Consider the following 21,996-nt stretch of genomic DNA (forward strand, 5'->3'; position numbering starts at 1 on the left):
CACTTCAGCTCAGGTGTGGTTCTGTGTTAATTTTGTACTTCTGGGTCTAGTCCTGTCCCAGCCTGTGGCTCACTGCAGTCATGGTTAGGGCTCAGGGCCCAGGCCACCTGTAGCTGTCCTCAAAGGAAGGCAGATAACGGTTATTTCCACTCTCAACCTTCTGAATTTCTGCTCTTAGGTCTTTGAATTCAGTGTAAGACTCAGGTTAGAGAAAAAGGTGACAAGGAAGTGTGCTTCCCAAAGCTGCACCATCAATGCACAGGCATGGGAACTCAGAGTGGGGCTGAGGGCTTTGTTGTTACTGCTTTTTTTTTTTTTTTTTTTTGGTCCTGGCTATTGATATAAAAATTCAGGCTCTATGAACTTTTTTCTTAAGGTCTTTGGCTTTTCGAACTTACTATTTCTCTGGCTTCTATTGAACTGCCTGCTCTGCAGCACCTGAGTTCCTTTCGGTATTTTGACTGCTCATCATTTTTATCTGTTTTCCCTTATTCACCAATGGGACAGGAATCAGTGAAGGTCAGTCTTTTCATCATTAGCTCAGTAACCATCAAGTATTAGTCTGGGAAACACCCTGCTGGAATCTGGTGTGACAAAATATGTAAAACACGACCTACATCCCTGGCCCCATTGCATGAGGATAAGGCCCTGTGAAGGTCCTTCCCATGGAGGGGAAGTGGGAAGCCTCCAGAGAAGGAGGACGAGACCTGAGTTAGGAAGGTTGCTAGAAACAGTTCTCTCAAGCAGGTGTAGGGCTGGTGCGTCAGGGCCAGCAGGCCAGAATGTAGGTTGGGATATTTACTTTGGAGTCCCAGGCTAAATTCTGTCTATGGAACTTTGGTTTTCACTATTAAATCCTTCAACTAGTTGGAAAGGCCTCTGTGTACTATTGGAAGGAATTCCTTAGAGTTGCTATAATTATTTTGTAAACAGATAAACAAGGCAGGGATATATGTTGACATGTAACCAACCATCACAGGTGACGCAGGGACACAGAGTGGTCACATAATGGCACTTGGAAGTTCCACCTGCACATTTTAAGTCTTCAGATGCTCTTTGTCAGCCCTTTACACCTGCTTTGACCAAAGAGCTTGGGCTGAGGATGGCCTTAGATGTGTCTGAAGGGGGCAAGAAAACCAGGGATCATGTCCTCAAGTAAACAGTAAAGCAGGAAATTGCCTGTGACCCTGGGATGCCCACAGTCCCAGGATAAAGAGCTAGTTCTCTGTACAGGTGTCTTCCAAGAGTAGTAAACCCATCAGGTCAGTCTGACCCGACTTAGCTTCCTCTTTCAGCCATGTGCCATGGCAGGTAAACACCCCGCACAGTTCTTAGCCATCTGTAAGAACGCCAACCTTCAGTATGGTGCTCTTAAAAATGCCATTTAAAATCGACACAGTATTTTTATCACTTCAAAGAGCCCATAATTTAGGAACTTCCTAAGCTCCAGGAAAAGGTGTAGGGAGTGTTACAACATAGAAACCTGAGCTCACTGCTGTCTGTCATTGACTGGTAAGGCATCCGTGACGCTCCATGTGTGTCCAACTGATTCCCAGACCATTGTGGGATACAAGTGCTCATGAGAATGCTCTGGATGTGCAGTAGGAGGAAGTCCTCCAGCCAAGAACTCAATGTAAGCACTCAGAGCGGCCAGGGGAAAGCACTTCTCCAGGAGCATGCAGGACCTTAGCCGACACTCAGGCAGTCCCTGCTGACAGCACATGTTCCGTAGCTTACGAGCGGGAGAGACTGGTGTCATGACCCGGTCTCCAGGCAGTCTTCTCCTCACCGCCCCCAAAGAGATGTCCTGTGGAGCTAAGCAACTTTTCAGAAACAGAAATTGTGTTTCATAAGTAGGACAGTTTATCTCCAGCAAGTAAAATGTGGTGTTTAAGTGAACAGCAATGGTTTTTCAATAAAGCAACTAGAAGGCAGCTGTTCCTGGTTCCTGGTTCTCAACTGTCCCTGAAAGCAGCCTACGAAGACTGTAATGCTATAAACTAAAGAGACACACACCACCATCCCCTGGGAATTTCTGACTCTTTCCTTATTTGATTCACTGAGCTAAATTGGGTAGAAAGAAGTCCAAAGTCAGCCACTGCCTGTAACCCGGGACATGGAAGCTACACAACCTGGAAAGCCACAGCCTTTTGCCTGTCCAAAGGTCACCTGAGGTCATTGCCAGGCCACTGTGTCCATCAGTTCCTTTCCCCTGTACTTTAGAATCAATTACTAGTTGTAACCAATCATCAACTGCCAGTTGCCAACTGTACTTGCTGTGTCCCCAAGAGGCCCACGTGACACTGAGAGGTGGCAGAACCTTCAGCAGGTGGAGCTGTTCAAAGCTTCTACATCACAGGCTGGAGTCACACGGGGACTGTGGGACACCAGCCTCTTCCCTTGCTATCTGCAGTGAGGTGGATGGGGCGTCACCTACCACAAGCTTCTGCTGTGAGGGGTCATCAGGCTACACGGCTCAGAACCACGAAGTCAACCATTCATAGACAGAAGGCTCCAAAATGGACATCAAATAAAACCTTTTCTATTTGAGTAATAGAAAAGTTTTATTTTTGTCGACTGTCTCAGGGATTATCAGGAATGCCAAGCTCGCCAACCCAGATTGGCAGTTGCCACCCAAAAAATACTTTGCACACAAATGTTGATTGGAGGGTCCCTGTGTTACATCACAGGCTGGAGGCGAAACCATACTTCAGCAATGACTGTTTTCTGACTATCGAAGTCAGATGATGCAAAAATTGAGGGGTCCATGCTACAGTACTGCAAGCACGTGGGTTGACAGAGAGGCTTAAGAACTTATTGGGAAGGACTGGAGATCTCTATAGACAAGAAGCAGGCGCCACATGCATATGTGACCTTGACACAGTAAGATCAGGGTGTAGGAAGGCAGAAGATCTAGTGTTAAATGTCAGATTGATTGCTGAACAACTCTGTACCTGGAGGCGATGAGTTAATAGAGTGTCAATTTGGCAATATGCAGCATTGGTGGGAGGTAAGAATTTGATGGGACAGTTGCCACGTGGTCCTTTCATGCTCTGCCTTACACAAAGATATGTTTAAATTATGCTTAAACTTTAGTGGCCAAAAGGAAAGCATACATAGAACAAAAAGGAGAGTAGTGAAGAGGGATCACCCTGAAATATGGGAACAAAACAAAGCAAACAAACAAAAACAAAACAAACTGAGAAGACTTTATCACTTATAAAAACTTGGTAACTTTTCTCTTTAAAAAAAAATTGGAGGGAAGAGGTTGAGAAGAGGCGTGATAGAGGGGCCATGATTAGGTGGTCCCAGGAGAACGGGAAAAACAATAAATAAAAGATGTTCTGGGCTAAACAACAGAGCAGGTTGTCACACAGAGGACGGATTTTGTCTAAGGAAAACACTGCTGGTGGTGAGAGATACCCGTTAAGGTTGTTGAAATCCACATAATTAGATCTGGAGGTTTAATAGTTATTTTTCCATTGCTATGAGAAAATTCCTGAGAAAAGCAACTTACAGAAGAAGAAGTTTCTTCTGGCTCATGGTTTGCGGTGCACAGTCTTCGTGGCTGGGGAAGACTGCTGAGGCTGGCGTGCTGTGCTGGGCGCGTGTCCTGCATGGTCAGGAAGCAGAGAGAGACGAAGGCTGTTGCTCATTTCCCTGTAGTTCAGTAGAGGCGCCCTGCTCATATGCATGGCAGGGCTTCCCTCCGGTGCTAAGTCTCTGGAAACTACTTCTTAGATGTGCCCAGAAGTCTATCTCCTTTGGTGATTTAGAACCCAGTCAAGTGGACAATGAAGTTTAATCACTGTAGAAAGAACGCAGAGAAGACGCATTGCTTATGTGATTCAAGATCTGGAAACTGCAAGAAAATAAACAGGGAAACTTAGTGAGCTCAAAAGGTACCTGATGAGAGTATAAAAATTCATAAACAGCCGTAATGATCATTTAGAGAATATAGAAAAATTCACACTTGCAGCATTACTATGATTACCAGTTTAAAATATGGTGAAAATGTAAGTAACCAAATTTATAAGAGATACACAAGATCTTTAGAAAGAGAACTATAAGACTCTCCTGAAACTTAAAAAAATAATAATAAAAAATGTTTCTTACCAGATTGCTGTAAAGAGTCTCCTTTGTGCCCTCAAGCTTCAAAGAAGCTTATAAGAAAATCTCAGTGCATATTTTTAGCAGCTTCATAAAATATTTTAAAAGGCATTTAGAAGAAAAAATTCAGGCATGGAAAAATTAGAAAGTAGCTAACTGAACATTTAAAGACCAAGGAACTTTTAAAAGTTTAGTGTGTTTGATATTGTGATGTTACTGTTAACATGAGACCATGGGGATAAATAAGAAAGAAAAGGTTATGGTTTAATAGTGATGTGTTTGTGTGTCAGATTGGCATGAAGATTGATTAGTTCTGTCACAACGTATCATAGCTTGGGTCATTTTGGAAGAGGGAATCTCACATTTAAAAAGTACTTTCATAAGAGGGTCCTGAAAGCAAGTTTGTGGGGGTGCTATCTTGATTAATGATTGCTGTTGGGGATGCAGCCCACTGTGAGTCATGCCGTCTTTGGACAGGTGGTCTTAGGTTATATTAAGAAAGCAGTCTGAGCATGCCATCAGGAGCAAACCAGTATCAAGAAGTATGGCCTCTTCAGTTCCCTGTTCCCTGCCCCTGCTTGACTTCCTAGCTTGGCTTTTCCTCCATGATGGACTATAAGCTGTAAAATGAAGTGCACTCCTCTTTCCAAGTTCCTTTGGTAATGTTCTTTATCCCAGCAACAGAAATCAAACTAAGAGAATTATTTTTGTTGTTCTTAATTTTTGTTTTTTAAATAGCAAATTGTCCTTTTCAAGATTTCACTCTGTCTTAAAAAACATTTTACAGTTATCTATTGTTTGTATGTGTGAGTAGGTGTTATGAACATACGACACAGTGTAGGAGCGGGTTCTCTCCGTCCACCGTGTGGGTTCTACGGATTGAACTCAGATCATCAGTCTTAGCAACAAGCACCCTTACCCACAGAGCCATCTGGTGATGAAAACTATGTGGTTAAAAAGGAAATGCCATGTAGCATCTCTAGGAGTGAGCTACTAGCCTTGGCTATGTCTAAAGTCAGCGTGAACTCACAGGCTTGGGCAAGTCTAAAGTCAGAGTGAGCTCACAGCCTTGGCTAAGTCTAAAGCTCAGGTGAACTCACAGGCTTCTGCACTGACTGGGTGCTCTCCTTGATCAGAATTTCATGTGTGAACAGAACTAAGCATCACTCCTCATGGACTCCACATCTTATCTGGTAAAATATTATTTTGCTTAGAATTCGGTACTAAATTCTATCTCGGCACGTCTCCTTGTAGTTAGGGCTTTTATGTGTTCTGTGGTTCATTACAGAGTGAGTCTTGGTTTATTAAGGGGGCTTCGCTTAGTTTTGTTTACAGGCACATTACCAGAGCTTCTAAGTGCTCCTCAGATTATGTGCCTGTTTTGTGTCTAGCAAACTACATTTCCACATAAACAAAAACCCTTAAGTTGCTGGAATTCTTTATATCTTTATTGCCAGCCTGCTGGTTAACCAAATAAAGAACACTTTTCTTTGTGCTTTTTTTTTCCCTAAGGTAATCTGACTGCATTTTTTCTTTACAATGAAAAAAACCACTCTGCATTTACAAACTTATTTGCATCCTCTTGTTCCAGTCTTTTCTGTGTAGATGTAGCATACACGCATATCTCTGAATCCCATTGTTGTGGCCTCTTTGTGAACTTTGCTTATTGAGCCCTGAATCTCCATCCTCCCTAACAATATGAACATCTCACTTCCTTTCCCGCCCTGACTTCTACAGTATGATTCTCCTTTCCCAGACCCTTCCTTCTCAGCTTCTCTGCAATCTCCTTCTCTCCTCACCTCATGAGCCTCAGTGTGCTTTACCTCTATGTACACTGCTTCACCTGACTTGTGGACCCAGGCCTGGGTATCCCCAGGGGTCATGACCTGAGCCCCATATACTAGGCTGACTGCTTGGAATTGCTGTGTCCCTGAGCAACCTCATGCAACACCCTGTTCATCTTCCCGTCCAGTGCTTTCTGTCTCAGAAGACAAGGAGTTGTGTGTAGTTAGCTGGGCCTGAGCCTGCCGGTCTTCCCCCTCCAGTTCCTGTGCTCAGAACCAACTCCCAAGCCCACTGCGCAGGTTCTGTGCTCAGACTGGAGGCACTGAAAGATGTTGCCCCTGTCAGACCAAGGCAAGTTATCTGGGTTCACAAAGCCCTGGGCCATCAAGGACCGAAATGGATTTAAATAACTCTAGTGAGACAATCTCCATTGCAACATATTTTTTCATTTACTGTGTTGTTTGGATGAGACTGAATCTACTTCTGATAACTTGATTCATATTTGTTTACTCTTAAAACTTTTAATGACCTAATTCAAAGTTATATTCTAAATGCTGGAAGTAGACAGGTCAGCAATAATTTTTAAAGTGTCAATTCAGCTTAGTAGAAAAAAGCAATTGATGTGCTTCGGTGATGACTCGCACTTGTTTTCGCTCGCTGCATTAGAGCTTGCAATTCTATTTAATTGGCATGTAATTTAATTGCCACATAAGTTATTTAATTATGCACTATAAATGGGAAGTGTTGTGTGAAAGCATCATATCTCTTTGTTGAAATTTGGGATGCCAGCTCCTCCTTCCATCTCTTATTTATCTCTGATCCATTTTTGTTGGTCACCTGTGTTGGCTGTTCCATTATATGACATATTAACTGGTTTTGCCATCGTTTCTAGCAGACGTGTATGTACATTTGTATTTTCCATTATATTTTAGTAACAAATTAAGCAAACCAAAGTGTGATCTTCCTCACTAATAAAACTAAAAGCACAAAGGTGTGCATTATACTTTAATGAATTATAATATCTACTGCTTCAGGTCAGCAGACTGCACACTCCATTCTTTCCAACGTTCAGCTCATTCCCCTGGAAGGTTTATCATGTGCCGTCCACTGGGAGGCTTTACTCAGCTCACTGTCAGTTAGATTGTGCATGTGTGTGTGTGTGTGTGTGGTGTGTGTGTGTGTGTGTGTGTGTGTGGTGTGTGTGGTGTGAGTGTGTGGTGTAAGTGGTGTGTGTGGTGTGTGTGTGTGCGGTGTGTATGGTATGTGTGTGTGTGGTGTGTGTATGTGGTGTGTGTGGTGTGTGTGTGGAGTGAGTGGTGTGTGTGTAGGGTGTGTGTGTGTTGTGTGTGTGTTGTGTGTGGTGTGAGTGGTGTGTGTGGTGTGTGTGTGTGCGGTGTGTATGGTATGTGTGTGTGTGTGGTGTGTGGTGTGATTGGTGTGTGTGGTGTGTGTGTGTGCGGTGTGTATGGTATGTGTGTGTGTGTGGTGTGTGTATGTGGTCTGTGTGGTGTGTGTGTGGAGTGAGTGGTGTGTGTGTAGGATGTGTGTGTGTGTTGTATGTGTGTGTGGTGTGTGTGGTGTATGTGTGTGGTGTGTGTGGTGTATGTGTGTGGCGTGTGTGTGTGTGGCATGTGTGTGTGTGGTGTGTGTGTGTGTATTTGAGAACCAAAATAGTAGGGTCCAAGGACGTGGTATAGAGTCTCACCTCTGTAAGTGGGGTGACACTGGGCCCCATAAGGAAAGACTCGTGTCATTTAATTACATCTGAGGTAATAACTACTTATTCGCTTGTTAGGAGATCACACTGGATAAAAGTCTTAAGATTCTACACAATCTCAGCAGATGAAAAATCTTTCTCCTATAAATATCCCATAAGTAAAGATTAATGAGTGGATAGATTCCAGTTATCTATGGGCACACCTGACCCCAAACAAAAAATCTGTTTGTTTTAGTTAGAGATCTGTCTGAAGAAATTTTTTTCATGTAAGGAAGAGAATAGTACCTGCCACAAACCGAGTGGTTTGCTAAGCTGGAACAACCTCTGGCATCCTAACCTGACTAAGACCTTCCATAAACTCTTCAAGTGAACATCACTTATTTGACAAAGATTTGTTAAGTACCTGCCCTGACCAGCCTAGACTCTATGGCAGATGACAGATGTCAATCCGACAGTCTGTGGTTTCACAGCATTTGCCTCAGTGGAGAGAAACCACACATACAGGTAAGGCTTTAATGCTGAGGCTATACAGAAAGATGTGGCAGAGCAAGGGGTGGGAGAGAGTACAAGCTGGCTCAGTTTTAGACATATCCAGGGAAGCCCCATTTTGTTTCAGACCAGGATGTGTCCGTATTCTGATGAGGAAATGGAGCCTGTAGCAAAAGCTGGTTCTTGTAAGGGGGGATTATTTGAACACGAGACCTATAAGACATTGAGTCCTGCAATAAATATCTGGATGAACTGCTTTCCAGGCAAGGTAGGAACAAAATGCCGGTAGGAAGGAGTGCGCATGGTGTGTCACAGGAGGAGCAAAGGCCTGGTATGGCTGAGGAGGAATGAGGGAGAAGGTGCAGAGTCCTTGACATCAGCAAGGTCTCGGGGATTCCGGTACACAGATGAAAGGACCTCGATTTCAGTCTGAGGACGATGGCGATGTGGCCATGAGAGCTGGGTATAGAATTAGGAACATGATGCCATTACAGGCAGAGGATGGTCATACAGTGAAGGCGCCCAAGCTCCATTAGAAGAGTGGAAGCCAGCAAGGATGGCTCCTAGATCGGGACTCTGATGTAGACACTCAGGGTATTTGCCACTTCTGCTCCTATCTTGAAGACAGGGAGATAGAACACCAGTCTATCTGGAACCAAGGTTAATGGGCCATCAGCTACACTATACCCAATTGTCACCAGCCAAGAGCTGGCTTCTGGGCCTCAGCGCTGAGGCAGGATGTCTCTTCTTTGCCCGGCTTTCCAGCAGCCATGACCAAGGCAGGAAGAAGGTACTGCTTAACTTCATGTTTCAAGTCTTGCCTGTGTGCCTGAAACTTGGAATTTGCAGATGATAACCCAGCCCAGCTTCTGTTTTGGATTCAGCAGGCAGGCCAGCAGGATGGATTATTGCCAAGTAAGATGAGCAAAACTCAGCTCCGGGACTGTGGTGGTTTGAACGGCAATGGCCCCGACGGGCTCATAATTTGGATACTTGATTCCCAGTTGGTGGATGTGTGTGGGAAGGATTAGGAGGTGTTGCCTCGCTGGAGAAGGTGTGTCCCTGGGGGGTGGTGTTTGAAGCTTCAGAAGTCTACACCATTCCTGGCGTCTCTCTCCCCCCTCCTCTCTCCCCCTTCCTTTCTCCCCCCTCCTCTTTCCCCCCTCTCTCCCCCCTCCTCTCTCCCCCTTTCTCCCCCTCCCCCCCCCCCCGCCACCTCCTGCTTGTGGACCAATAGGTAAGCTTTTAGCTACCCCTCCAGCACTGTGGCTGCCTGCTGCCTGCCTCTGCTATGATGGCACAGAGTCTAGCTCTGGAACTGCAAGCTCCTGGTCAAAATCTTGTGTAAGTTGCCCTGGTCCATGCTGTCACATCATAGCAGTAGAAAACTGACTTAGCTGAGGTCCCACATAATGGACAGACAGGACTGTTCTCTGGAAGGTGGCCTCTGATCTCTGCATGCACACTGGGGGCATGCATGTACATGAACACACACACACACACACACTGACTGTTACATACCCACATAATGGACAGACAGGACTGTTCTCTGGAAGCTGGCCTCTGACCTCTGCATGCACACTGCGGGCATGCATGTACATGAACACACACACACACACACACACACACACACACACACAGACTGTTACATATAACATAGACTAGCAGGAGGCTCCAACAAACACTGAGTCCCTCTGATCACTATTCACCAGTGGAGCTACCCCAGCATCATGAGGGAATTTGTGAATTGAAGCAAGACCACTCCGGCTTCTCTATAGAGCAAAGCCTGTGACATGCCATGCAGGAGGCCATGGAACTGTCCCAGGGAGAGCGCGGTGGGGAGAGCTTCACTCAGGGCTGTCGCTCATCCTCTTGCTCCTGAAACAGTTCCTGGATTCAAATAAGATGCTCACGACTCTGAATCTTAGCATATTTGTGTGGCTAGTTTAGAACACTGTGTTTCTGTTCCACGAGCACCGACACTACACAGCCCTGCGAACCACAGCTAATTTAAAGCCACTTTGCAATGAGAGGTGCTTATATCAAAATACTTAAATAAATTAAGGTAGCTTTAGTTTTCGTGTGTGTGTGTGTGTGTGTGTGTGTGTGTGTGTGTGTGTTCAGGTACGCTTGCACGCATGTGTGTGCCGGTGAGCGTGGAGGCTGGAGGCCAGAGATCAAAGCTGAGCGTTTTCCTAAACCACTCTTCACCTTAATTTTGAACATGGAGCCATCGATTGCCCAGGCTCACTGCCAGTGACCCCCGGGGATCCTCCTGACTCTGACTCAGCCCCTCGTGAATATGTTAAGAAAATGCATATGTGTGTACACACAGACAACATGTTCTGGTTGTTTTGTTATTGTCTGACAGGCTCTGCTTATACAGCCCAGGTTGGCCTTGATGATGGCAATTTTCCTGCCTCCACCTTTCAGGTGCTGGGTTTGCATGCTCAGCCCGCTAAAGCCCAGTCATTTATACATTTTTTTGGGGGGGGGGGAGAACACCGTCTAAAGTGATTATTCTTATTGACCATGTCTCACACAATGTATGGAGTTTCACAACTTTGATAACGCATGTCTGTGTGCTTAGACCTAGGAGGGTACATGAGCATCTGCATAATTTGTTTTAATTTGGGTTGTTTTTTTTTTTTGTCATTAACTTGATTTCTTTGTCTTTGTTTTGAAGTCTCTATAAGTTCTATAGCCGTGTATGTGATGGAGAAGCAATGCTTTGTTGCTAGGCAGCATTATGGAGATGAGCAAAGGCATAAGGCTTTGCATGAGATCTGAAAGTTTATACTTTTATTTTTAAAAGGCTGAATTTGATAATTGGTCCTGCTGTTCAGCTGTCACAGGTCAAATGTTTAACAAGGAAGGCATTTTAAGCTGTATTTTCCTAGATTCTTACATTTTGTGGGTGGAGACTCTTGCTAGGAAAAATGTGATGTAAGTGTATACATGGGTATGTATATATTATTTACTGTCTCAGGGTTTCTATTGCTGGAAAGGGACACTGTGACCACAGCAACTTTTACAAAGGAAAACGTTTCACTGGGGCTGCCTTACACTTCCAGAGGTGTAGCTGATTATCATCATGGCAGAGTGCATGGCGGGGTGCAGGCAGACATGGTGCTGAAGGAGCTGAGAGGCCTCTGATTGGCAGGCACCAAGAAGTGGAGTGGCTGGAGCTTCTGAGACCTCAAAGCCCACTGCTGCAGAGACACACCTCCTCCAGCCAGGCCACGCCCACTCCAGCCAGGCCACGCCCACTCCAGCCAGGGCACGCCCACTCCAACAAGGCCACACTCTTAATAGTGCCCCTCCCCATGGGCCAAGCATTCACACACTTGAATCTGCGGAGGTCATTCTTATTCAAACCACCACTATCTAACTTTGATAGATGGGACTGTTTATTTCTGGAAGACACAGTAATTTTATTTTAATATATTTGTCTTCTATGACAGCTCATATGTACAAATAGTTGTTGATAAAGGAATACAAGTATGTGGTGCCTTTGCTTTGATACCCAGTTGACAAGATGTGGCTTTTAAAAAAAACATTTAATTTCACAATTTATCATCGTAGCTCTTCGGTTAAAACTTCTAAAGCTCTCTATGACAAAGACCCAAACTTTCCAAGCATGTCAGGACTTTGCTGTTGCTGCTGCTGTCGCTGCTTTCGTTTTTTTGAGAGCTTGAGACTTATTAATACAGATCACTGTGGCTAAGCTCTCACTGAATGCTGTTTTTGTTGAGAGCAATAGCTTTTGAAAGTTTCTTAGTTTATCGCTGTGTGCTTGAGTTTGCACAGCAGTTGTGATCTAATAAAATAAAGGGTGCCATAGCTTGTCCCTGTGACCGAGTATAGAGAAGGGCAAAGGACCTACATTAGAAAGCCGGGCTTGTTTTGTTTAAATAAATGGTCTTGTTTGTTTGTTTGCAAGCATGAAAGCCTAAAATGTCTTTCAAAAGTCATCTTTCTGAGTCCACAGCTAAACTACTAATGTCATCTATAGGGCAGGTCTCCACACTCCGGGCCCTGATTCAACCGATGAGCTGCAATGTCTCTTCGCTCCTTGTAACATCCCTGGTCCTCGCTAATCTCCCGCTCGCCTTCACAGTGCACTCAGGTGATACTACCCACGTGCAAGCTGAATGGCACCACCCGCCATTAGACTTGCTCCTCGCCAGCTGAAATTGCTTCCTTCAGGGAATGTGCAAGGTGCCCCGCCCCCCTCCCCGTCGTAGGCACACACTGTGCCCAGCACCCTGCGTTCCCATGTCTCACTTTGTTCCGTGAGACTTCCTCATCCTTCAAGACTAGCACCAGCAGCTCCGTCTCTGAAATAAAGTCAGCCTGTGGTTACACAGCCCTCTCTCTATGCTTGGCTACAGATCTTTCCAGAGGTTGTTGGGTAGATAGAACGGAGTTTTCCCTGGAGTCTGGGGGACTCTTGGGCGTAAGGACCAAGCCTTTCACTCTCACGTATCTTGGTGCCAATCACAGGGTCTGAATCACACCAGATAGCCATGAAAGACAATTTAAAAGGAATAAAAGTCACCTGGAGAGGCATAGCTTTTGTGGCTGTTGAAAAAAGGAAAATAACCTTTACTTCGTACCAGCAGGGGGCGCACTAGCCCCACGTTTTAAATCGCTCCAGCTTCGTGGTTTTGCTTTAACACAGTAATTGGGCTGCTACAGGAGATGATAATTTAGGCACTGTTTACAGAATAAAGCTGCTTTAACCTTCAGTTTTTCTTTAAGAGCTTTCTTTTTCAAGCGCAGTGTTCCATCTGAAATTGCTAAAGTAAAATGGAAGACTTCAACTTCAAAAAAAAAATGATTAGAGTAAAATAAAAATTTAAGATAGGGCATCAATTTAGGAACACGGGGAAAAAACTGAAGTACGAAATCAACACCTCGGGACAGTAACGGAATGATATCAGCTGCGCGCGCGCGCGCGCACACACACACACACACACACACGCAGCTCACAAGCGAAATGAAGACTCTGGGGACTATCCCAACACCAAAAGGAAAAACTAGGTCCGGATGCAGTGTCGCTAGGTTTGAGGACCTAGAACCTGGGCAAAGAGCTGCGCCGTGTCGCTGTGAATGTGACCCAATGACACTGACAAACTGAGAACCAAGGAAGACAGCGGAGCAAGTGCAGCAGGAGCAGCTTCGGGGCGACAGATAGTCTTGGAAGCATGAAATACATGGTGAAGATAATTCTTGCAGAGACATAGTGATGGGGCTCACTGCTGGGACAGTTGAAGGAAAAGCAGCCTCGATAGCCGAAGGCGCGGGACGTGTCTCTTCCAACACTCGCTGCCTGTGTGACTGGGGCTGGGTGGGGCGGTCCTCTGGGTTTGTCTATTTTCGAGCATGAGCCTTTCAGCAAAGGGATGAGAGACAACACCTCTAACAACACCTTCGTTCTCAAAATGCTGCACTAGCATGAGGTAATGTTAGACATATCAGTGCCCACAAGAACGTCCCTCAGAGAACAGCAATATTTATTTGGGAATAGCATACTGAAAAGGGGGCTCATGTGTCATGATGAACTCTGGGCGCAATAGAGAGGAGGGGCCAGGGTAAGTTGGGTTTTGTTGTTCTCATCATTGTATTTTTTCTTTTCTAGTTCTTCACTCTCCTTCCCCATGTCCTTCCGGTCTTCCCTTCCCCAGTATCATCTATCTATCTATCTATCTATCTAACTATCTATCTATCTTTTGTAAAGAAGAGGGCACCTTCTGTCACTCACCAGTCATGTTACATGGGCAGTGCTAGGCACTTCACATAAAAATCAAGAGCCCAGTCCTAATGGGCACACGCACAAAACACCCCCACACCTGAGGCTCGGGGAACATTGCAGAAGAGGCAGGTGAAGAGATGGCAAAAGCCAGAGAATCAGGGACTTTGCTGTGATGTCGTCTCACCAGCACGACTGCCCAAACACTGGCTGAATAAAGGCTACAATAGTAGAGGCCAAAGTAAGTGGGAAAAGCTTGGGAGGTCAATCCCACAGAAAGAACCCCAGGCAGCTGAGTAAGGCTAGGAGTGAGGGAGGCGGGCCTTGCTAAGGAAGGAGCACTCTTAACTGGTCACCCACGGCCAAAAGCTCTGCCCTGAAAACATCCAAGTGGCATCATTTAGACTGAGCAGGTTATATTTGGCACTGCGAATGTATATATGAATGAAATGACAATTAGAAAGGTCCTGGGAGAGCATGGCAGGGTATACGAGAGAGTTTGGAGGGAGGAAAGGGAGAGACATATAATTAGAAAATACTCACAAAAATAAAATATGCCTAATAACTCATTTTTTTGTTTCAAGTATAGTAAAAATATAATTGAGTGTCATTAATCAATATACTTGAAAAAAAATACCCCTATAGCAGCAGAGTTATTAAAATCATAGGAACATATTTTGGGCCTGTAATGTAAAACTACCTTTCATACAAAATAGTGCTTTTTACATCCAGAGTTAAAAACAAATTAGTTTTTAGAGATCACACGCTGTTATCTTGTAGTGAGTCAGTTTCCCTAAGGTCTCCTCCATCACCAGGTGGCATGTGGCCCCTCCTCCTCAACACCCTGTCACCTTCCTCCACTAAACATGTCTGGGACACAGCAATGACAGGCATGACTGCCCAGGCGCACACACACACACACACACACACACACACACACACACACACACACACACACCGAAGCGCCTAGATGAAAGGTGAGCCTGACAGGGCCGATGATTTCTGTCTCCAGGCGCCTTGCTACAGTGTGGCTAAATGTGGTGCATCTAAGAAGCCCGGGAATTTTGGACCCCCAGATCCCCAGTGGAAACTCCCATTTGCAGAGTTTCAGTGGTTGTTTCATCAGATGAAATACCTCTTAGGCCTTTTGGGTGCCAGCAAATGCCACTTTCTGTTTTTAATTCAAAGGACTCATCTATTGCAGGGCTGCTCCACATTTGGACGACAGCCTTGCCTTGGGTAAATAGAAACTGTTTACTAAGAAAACTAAAGTGAGAGTGTGTAACAGCAGTAATCTGTATTCCAAGGTTATTTCCATAGATGCATGCATCTGTAAGTTTCAGTGTACTTTGCAATTTCCACTTAAGAAATAAGCGGACTTGGACAGGCAACTGTGAGGCGTTGCCTCTACACACCATGGCACGCACCAGTTTTGGGACTAATGTTATTTTAGTGAACTTCATTTTGGCTGGCTAAAAAGAAACAGAGGGGAATGAAACAGTGAAAGACAAAAGGTCCAGCTTTATTGAGTTTAACTTGATAGGAGTCCACATCCTTGATTCCTTCCTAACACTCTCTTCCACTTCTCTTTGGCATTTTGTATAGGTTATATGTGAAATATTTGCTAATAAAAGGAGCCAAACAGTGAGGAAATGAAGCTCTGCAACCCTTCCTCCACGTTTTGTTGAAGTTTGGCTCAGAATGCAAACACTGTGAGGATATTAGAAATCTGGGTAGGGAACAGTGGCTTTCACTTCTGCAAGCATTCGTTATTTCCCTGGCTGTTGAGCCGCCTCCGTGTCCCGCTACTAAAGTCGCTGGTCAAACGTCTTGCCCACGGCTGACAAGTAGGCCTGTTTCCTGACAAGATGCCCAGCGCTGCTGTTTGAGGTTCTGTCCGGAGCAGAATTAATTTTCTCCCAGGAGGTCACGGTGATGCACTAAACCCCACATGCACAGGGCATGCTGGACAGCAGGGCCATCTTGCACGTTGGCATTTTATCTGTAATCATATACTTCGTCACCACAGATCCTGTCAATTCCCCCACATAAGCTGGCTTCATGAATACAGCTTGTTACTCCTTGCTGCAGTAACGAGATTCACTATGAGCCATTGCTCAAAGAACCGGCAAAAAAGCAAAGCCAGGGATCCATCATCACACAAGGCAGGGGAATCGGATGCAGCTTTTAACTCCAGGCCACTGATGGTAATTTCTGGTTGCTTGCCTGATTTGCCTGGAGCAACTGAAAGCATCACCTTAAGTTTATTCAGGCTAATTGTCAGTCAGTGCAATGGCCCTAAATTTGAGAAATGATTGACAGCTTGATACATATCCTCAAGTTCACACTCATTAGCACAAAATCACTCAGGTTTGCCCCAAAGACATGTACAGAAACCAGCAACCCCTGAGCCTAGACTGTACTGGCGGGAAGCAACACTCCCTCCTCAGGTGTCCACAGCTCTCTTCCAGCACTGGCCGTGTCTGCATAGGGCAAGGCCTGCGTGTGACCTTGCTTGACATGCAGTCGTGTGCAGAGGGAGCTCAGTCTAGACACTGTCTGTTCTGACTCACCAGTCCCTTTGTCACAGGGCTGGGTCTCTTTGTTGATGATTCCTGTTGAATAACCAAGTGCGTTGAGCATTTACTAAGTACAAAAGCAACGTGTAAGCACTGCCCAACATGCTTCTTGTCATTTTAGAAAGTGGGACACTTGCTGCATGGCCTCTCTGTCATCTGAGGGGGCATCTGTAAGATCCAGGTATCATCCCACCATTTCCCTATAAAACCTCTGCTCTTCCTCCATTGCACCTTTAACTGGATCCCCACTCAGTGAAGCAAAATTATTTTGTGCCTGTCATTGTTTTGGTGCTTCTAATGCTTTGTTGTACAATTAAAGTTGTGTTAGAATTAAAATTCCTGTACACAAGCTGTCAGAGGTAGCATCTGAAAACAAGGCTGATGTCAAGGGTACACCGAAGGTTACATATTTGACAGGAAAATACACCTGAAATTATATAGCAGTGTGACTTTTCCTGGGACTGAGGAAATCTGTAGTTCGTAGGTTTCTGCTTCTTTCCAAGAGTGGCTTTCCTGTTTGTTCTCTCTGGGGAGAACATCCTTTCCACAGAGGCTCCTGCTGTCTGAGGAGCGCTTCTTCCAGCCTTGACTTTTCTTCCAAAAGAGGATCACAGCAGCATCCTGGCTTAGAACCTGTGACCCATGAATCCCTCATAGAGTGTCACACAAAGGGAGTCACCCTGGCCAGCCCTCTCATACTCTTGGCACCACTTACTTGTCCCTACTTTTCATCACCCAGTGTCTACCTCCCCGTTCTTCATGGAAACAGAGGACAAGCAAGGGGCTTCGCCCAACTCCTTTTCCTTCTAAACAGTAGAGTTCTGTCACGTGGCATTGCAAGCTAGAGCCCGGTGGACAAAATTCTGGCCAGGGATAATTTTTGATTTCCCTATATAGTGTTCTAAAAATTAGAAAAATCTCAGCCAAACCATCTGGATCTTCAGCCTCTTTGTAAAAATGAGAAGATGTGTTAGTCTGAGAAGGCAGTTCTGGAAGATCAGCAGCAGCTGAGCAGCAGCCAACGTTGATGGCAAGGTGGCAGGACTACGCCCTCCGGTGCCTTCTGGGCTTCCTGCTTTGGCGGTTGACTCATGGTTTGACACTATAATGAAGATCAGACCCACCTCTCACAGTGGAGGCTTTCCAGAAATTACAGCACAAACAAAGCCCCCATGGGACGCCTTTACAGGCATTCAGACTTCTTGTGTCACATAAGGCCTGACGCAAGCTTCCAAGTGTGCAGGTGGAAGAAGAGGGTCAAACACCTGCTGCCTGCTCCTCTTCCTGGGGCCAGTGGAGGCTCTGGAGTCATTGCTGAGGCCCCTCCCCATAACCCAACCACAGGCCATTTCCTGCAAGAAGCCTATGGACATTTACTTTGACACAGCTCTGAAGAAATTTCACTAAGAACATGCCTAATTCCCTTCCTTGCTCACTTGTAGAGGGAAGAGTGTCCGCCACAAATATTGCACACCCCACTTTTGAACATGTCCTTTGTAGAATGAGTGTATGTGGTCTACAGGTCTTTCTTTTGCTCGGTTAGAAATCCTCTTCAGACACTATCTCCCATGAAGCTACACACTGTCTCCCCTCTTCTATTTAGACTACTTCAGACACCTTCCTACGGTGGTACTTTCCACAGTCCTGTGGAGAATGAGTGGACACACCCAGCCTCATCCATGGCTCTTCTGTGGGATGCCCCCCAACACCTAGGATTTTCCATCTTAACACACTTAACACAGTGCCCAGGATTGCAAGTTCACGGACAGTTCTTCTGTTTTGGAGCGTTGAATATCAAGGCCTGAAGCCACTGAAACTGGCCTTTTGTATGTAATTTCCATAGACGGCTAAATGTGTCCCAAAGGCTGCCCAGTCAAGCAATTGTAAAGGGCACTGTTTGTGTCACAGTCCATGTAGACAGAACATAGTAGAAGTGGAACGCGCACACCTAGCCTGCCCAAGCACACCTGGAAGTCGGTGGCACACCCTACAGAGTGACAGACGCATGGGCTAATACTCAGCAGCTGACCAGGGCTGCTAGGCTGCGATAAAAAGATGTGTGTTTACTGCAAGGAGGCAGAGTGACCTGGTGGTAAGGGCTTCACTGGTGGCACTTACAAATGTGCCCACCTCTCCTGGTCCCCACACCCGCGTACCCTGAAGAAAAGGTATCCCTTCGCATCACCTTAAAGCAAAGGAGAAGGCTTGCAGATGCACCTTGAAGAACACGATGCCCACTTTAAACATGGAGACGACAATGACAGGTACCTTAAGCTAAGCCTGACATAGGCTCAGTTCATCACCAACATGAAAAGATGGTAGCACATCCTTCGCAGGGTGGGGGTACATAAAAGATGAATGGTGCATCCAAAGCAGGGCCTACAGCAACACGGCTGTTATCACTAATGAGAAAATGTAGCAGGTGCGACCAGACTGGTGAAAAACAAGGAGAAAGCTGCACAGCCGAGTGGACATGCCAGGGTTGTGTGGACAGTTTCCATGTCACAGAATTACTTTATAGTCAGTACTCAAAATAGCCGAAACAAAAATTTATTTACCAAGTGATATTTAGCCAGATATCTTGATATCTTGTATGTGAAAATGCTTTCTTTGAGACTTAATTAGAAGCAATTTGCTTCATAGGCAGCCATAACTAGCTGCATTTGCGATGACCTGGGTAGGATCTATCTAACTTTGTCTCCTCAGCTGGCCAGTGGCTAACCCTTCTGAGCCTCATTTACTTCAGGTGTGCCATGAGCATACTGCCCCACCCATAAGAACCAAGAACCAAACATGTTAGTTGCTAGCACAACTGTTTGCCTTGTTAAGCCCTGACCACCCCGCAGGGGGCAGTGTAACACCGGGGCTGACGGTCTACTAAGGCGGTGTCCCTCCTTAGACTGTATGACTTCAGGCAAAGTGCTTCAATTCCCTGCTTCTCAGAGTCATTCTCTGTAAAAAAGCTGAAAATGATAGTATTTGAGTTTAAGATGAGACCTGACATTTAACGCATTTGGCACAGATCCTGGCCCACAGTGTGCACCCAGCATTGTTTTTTAAGGGTCATTACTACCGTTTCTCAGAGTGCCATGGCAGCAGAATTTATTAGCTTTGATGACAAGGCCCATGGCTGTCCCCCAGAAATCTGGACACAGTCTCTTTGAAACCCTCTTACCTACATCTCTTGTTCTTTTGGTGACTAAAGGCCTTCTGTTAAGTCAGCCTGAGAGTAAAACGTGGGTTCCCAGCAGGGGAGGTAGACGGAGGCATGGCCACAGAATTCCATGCTAACTCTGGGTCTTTTTTAACCCAGAGTCTCCTGCTGGCACCTTTGAGAGAGATCCTCCCCCAAATTCTAGGTGTCTGGTCACCATCCTCCAAAATAACTGCATGGCTTTGATCCAGTTCTTTCTATTTCAACCATCAGCTCTTCCTTTAAACAGTTGATTGGAGAGGGGTGGTTCTCCTCACAGGAGGCTCCGAGTGACTCTCCTGTTGGTCTCTGTAACACTGCTCTGGTTACCATGCCACTCCACCATCTGTGTCCCCTGTGGCAGCTTCTGGGTTCCCTCTGGGCTATCAGGAGTAAGCTGTGAAAGACTGAGGAAAGGCACTGCCTGCTCACGTTGACTCACATTCAACATTTGAAATACAATAGTATTTAATAACCTTAAAAAACAGCACATCATAAGAAAATATCTTTATAATATCATAAGTCTAATGTTTTGGGGTAAAAAGACTATTTTTACTCAAGAATAACAAGTAATATCTTCCTACAGGAAAGATTAATTTACCAAAATTTAATGACCCTCAAACTCAGGTATGTACTACACAGCTGTGAGTCACCTCAGGCCAGCTTCTTCATGATGACTGACACCAAACACAATGATTGTTTACAACTCATGACATCGTGTTGTCGTCGTGGTGTGTCTTACAAAGAGACTATCCAGAAGACGAGGAAAAGACAGCATTCCAGGACTGGTTGATGAACTCTCCCCACCTCCAGTAAAACCACATTTAGCTTTCACTCAGATTTCCTTAGCTATAAAAGTCACATTCCAGGCCTAACTATATCCTTGGTGTGGACACAGGTGCCATCTTCACAGGGATACAGCTGGGACTTTTGTTAACACAGGGACCAGGCAGGCAAGACGGAACTCCTGATCTCATATGTGTAACTGCTCACGTCATGTTTGAAGTCACGATGCCGAGCGAGCTGGAGGGGCAGCAGGGCTCCTGCTGTCTGTGGCTGTGAACATCAGCCTCACCTGTCCTCCTTTTCGGGGTTTTCCTCTCTGTTATGTATCTATTCTCTTTTAAATCAGGAAAGTTCCACAGAACCCTCTGTGCTTCCTCCCTCCACTTACTAATACTTCTACACACTGCAGCACACAGCGGCACTAACTAGTTGGCTCTTGTCCTTTGGCTCGCAGCTCAGAAAATGGCTTCCACCGCTGTGTGTGACAGTAGAGCACAACAGACCACCAGCACCATCAAGTCCCGAGTCCCGTACTTCCCTTTGCAGTGGTGCGGAACCTCGCCCCGTCAGAGCCTCTCTCGCCAGCGTCTCTGTGTGACCATCCATTTGGTTCATGGCTGAGAGCTTTGCACGCGTGCACAGAGTGAGCCCTGGAATCACAACTTCGCCTCCTCAGTAACAATGTGGAATCCTGTGTAGCCATTATCAGTCAAGAGGGAACAGCCAAAGAAGAAACAGAGGAAGGTGTCGATCCCTTCCTTGCTCTCACACATGCCAGGGCCTTGTACCTAGGGCCTGGCACCTGCTGGACCAGTACTCTGCCACGGAGCAATGTCCTTAGCCCCAAATCCCACAGTCTGACCTTGGATCAACTGCAGTGCCATATACAAACTGAGCAGCTCAAGGACTTTGACTTTTGCTGTGGTGGATAGGTAGAGCTTTGGGACACGGTAGCTATCCATTGATTGGTTTTATTATCGCCACCCTCTTTTTCCGGTACCCTGTTCTTGACATTTCCCAACACCCCATGGCTTGGCAGTATTTAGGGTTGGTGGAGCCCTCGAGATGCGGAGCCTGGTAGGGGTGGCTCGGTCCTGCCTTCAGAGGGGACAGTGGTACTGAATACTTTCCTTTCTCTTCGCTGTCAGTTCCTTGCTGTGCAGCGAGCACGTCTGTTCTCCCCCACACCCCTGACGGTGATGTGTGGCTCACACAGGCCTGGAAGATCAGGGTCACCTCCCCACACCCAGGTCCAGAACAAATCCACGGCAACCATTCTCTCCCCACATACGTATCTCAGTGATTGTTTTAGTGACCATGAAGCTCCGCGACAGGGTTGTAGTCTTCACCTTGCACTCCAGGACTGCGTTTTCTCCTTTGTGGTTACTTTGATGCTTGTTTCCCAATAATTCTTTGAGTTATCGTTTACCCTAAAATATTCGCTGCGATTTTGTGATCACTCCGTGGGAAGAGCACTTTCAGTAATCTTCATACCCTAAGGGTGACAGTGTTACCTGAGCAACTTCTAGGGAAAACGTGCTTCTCAGGAGAATATTGAAGTCTGTGAAAAATGCTGTTTTGT

This window comes from Acomys minous (assembly GCF_964271855.1).
Source record: "Acomys minous genome assembly, chromosome: 14".
Taxonomy (NCBI): Eukaryota; Metazoa; Chordata; class Mammalia; order Rodentia; family Muridae; genus Acomys; species Acomys minous.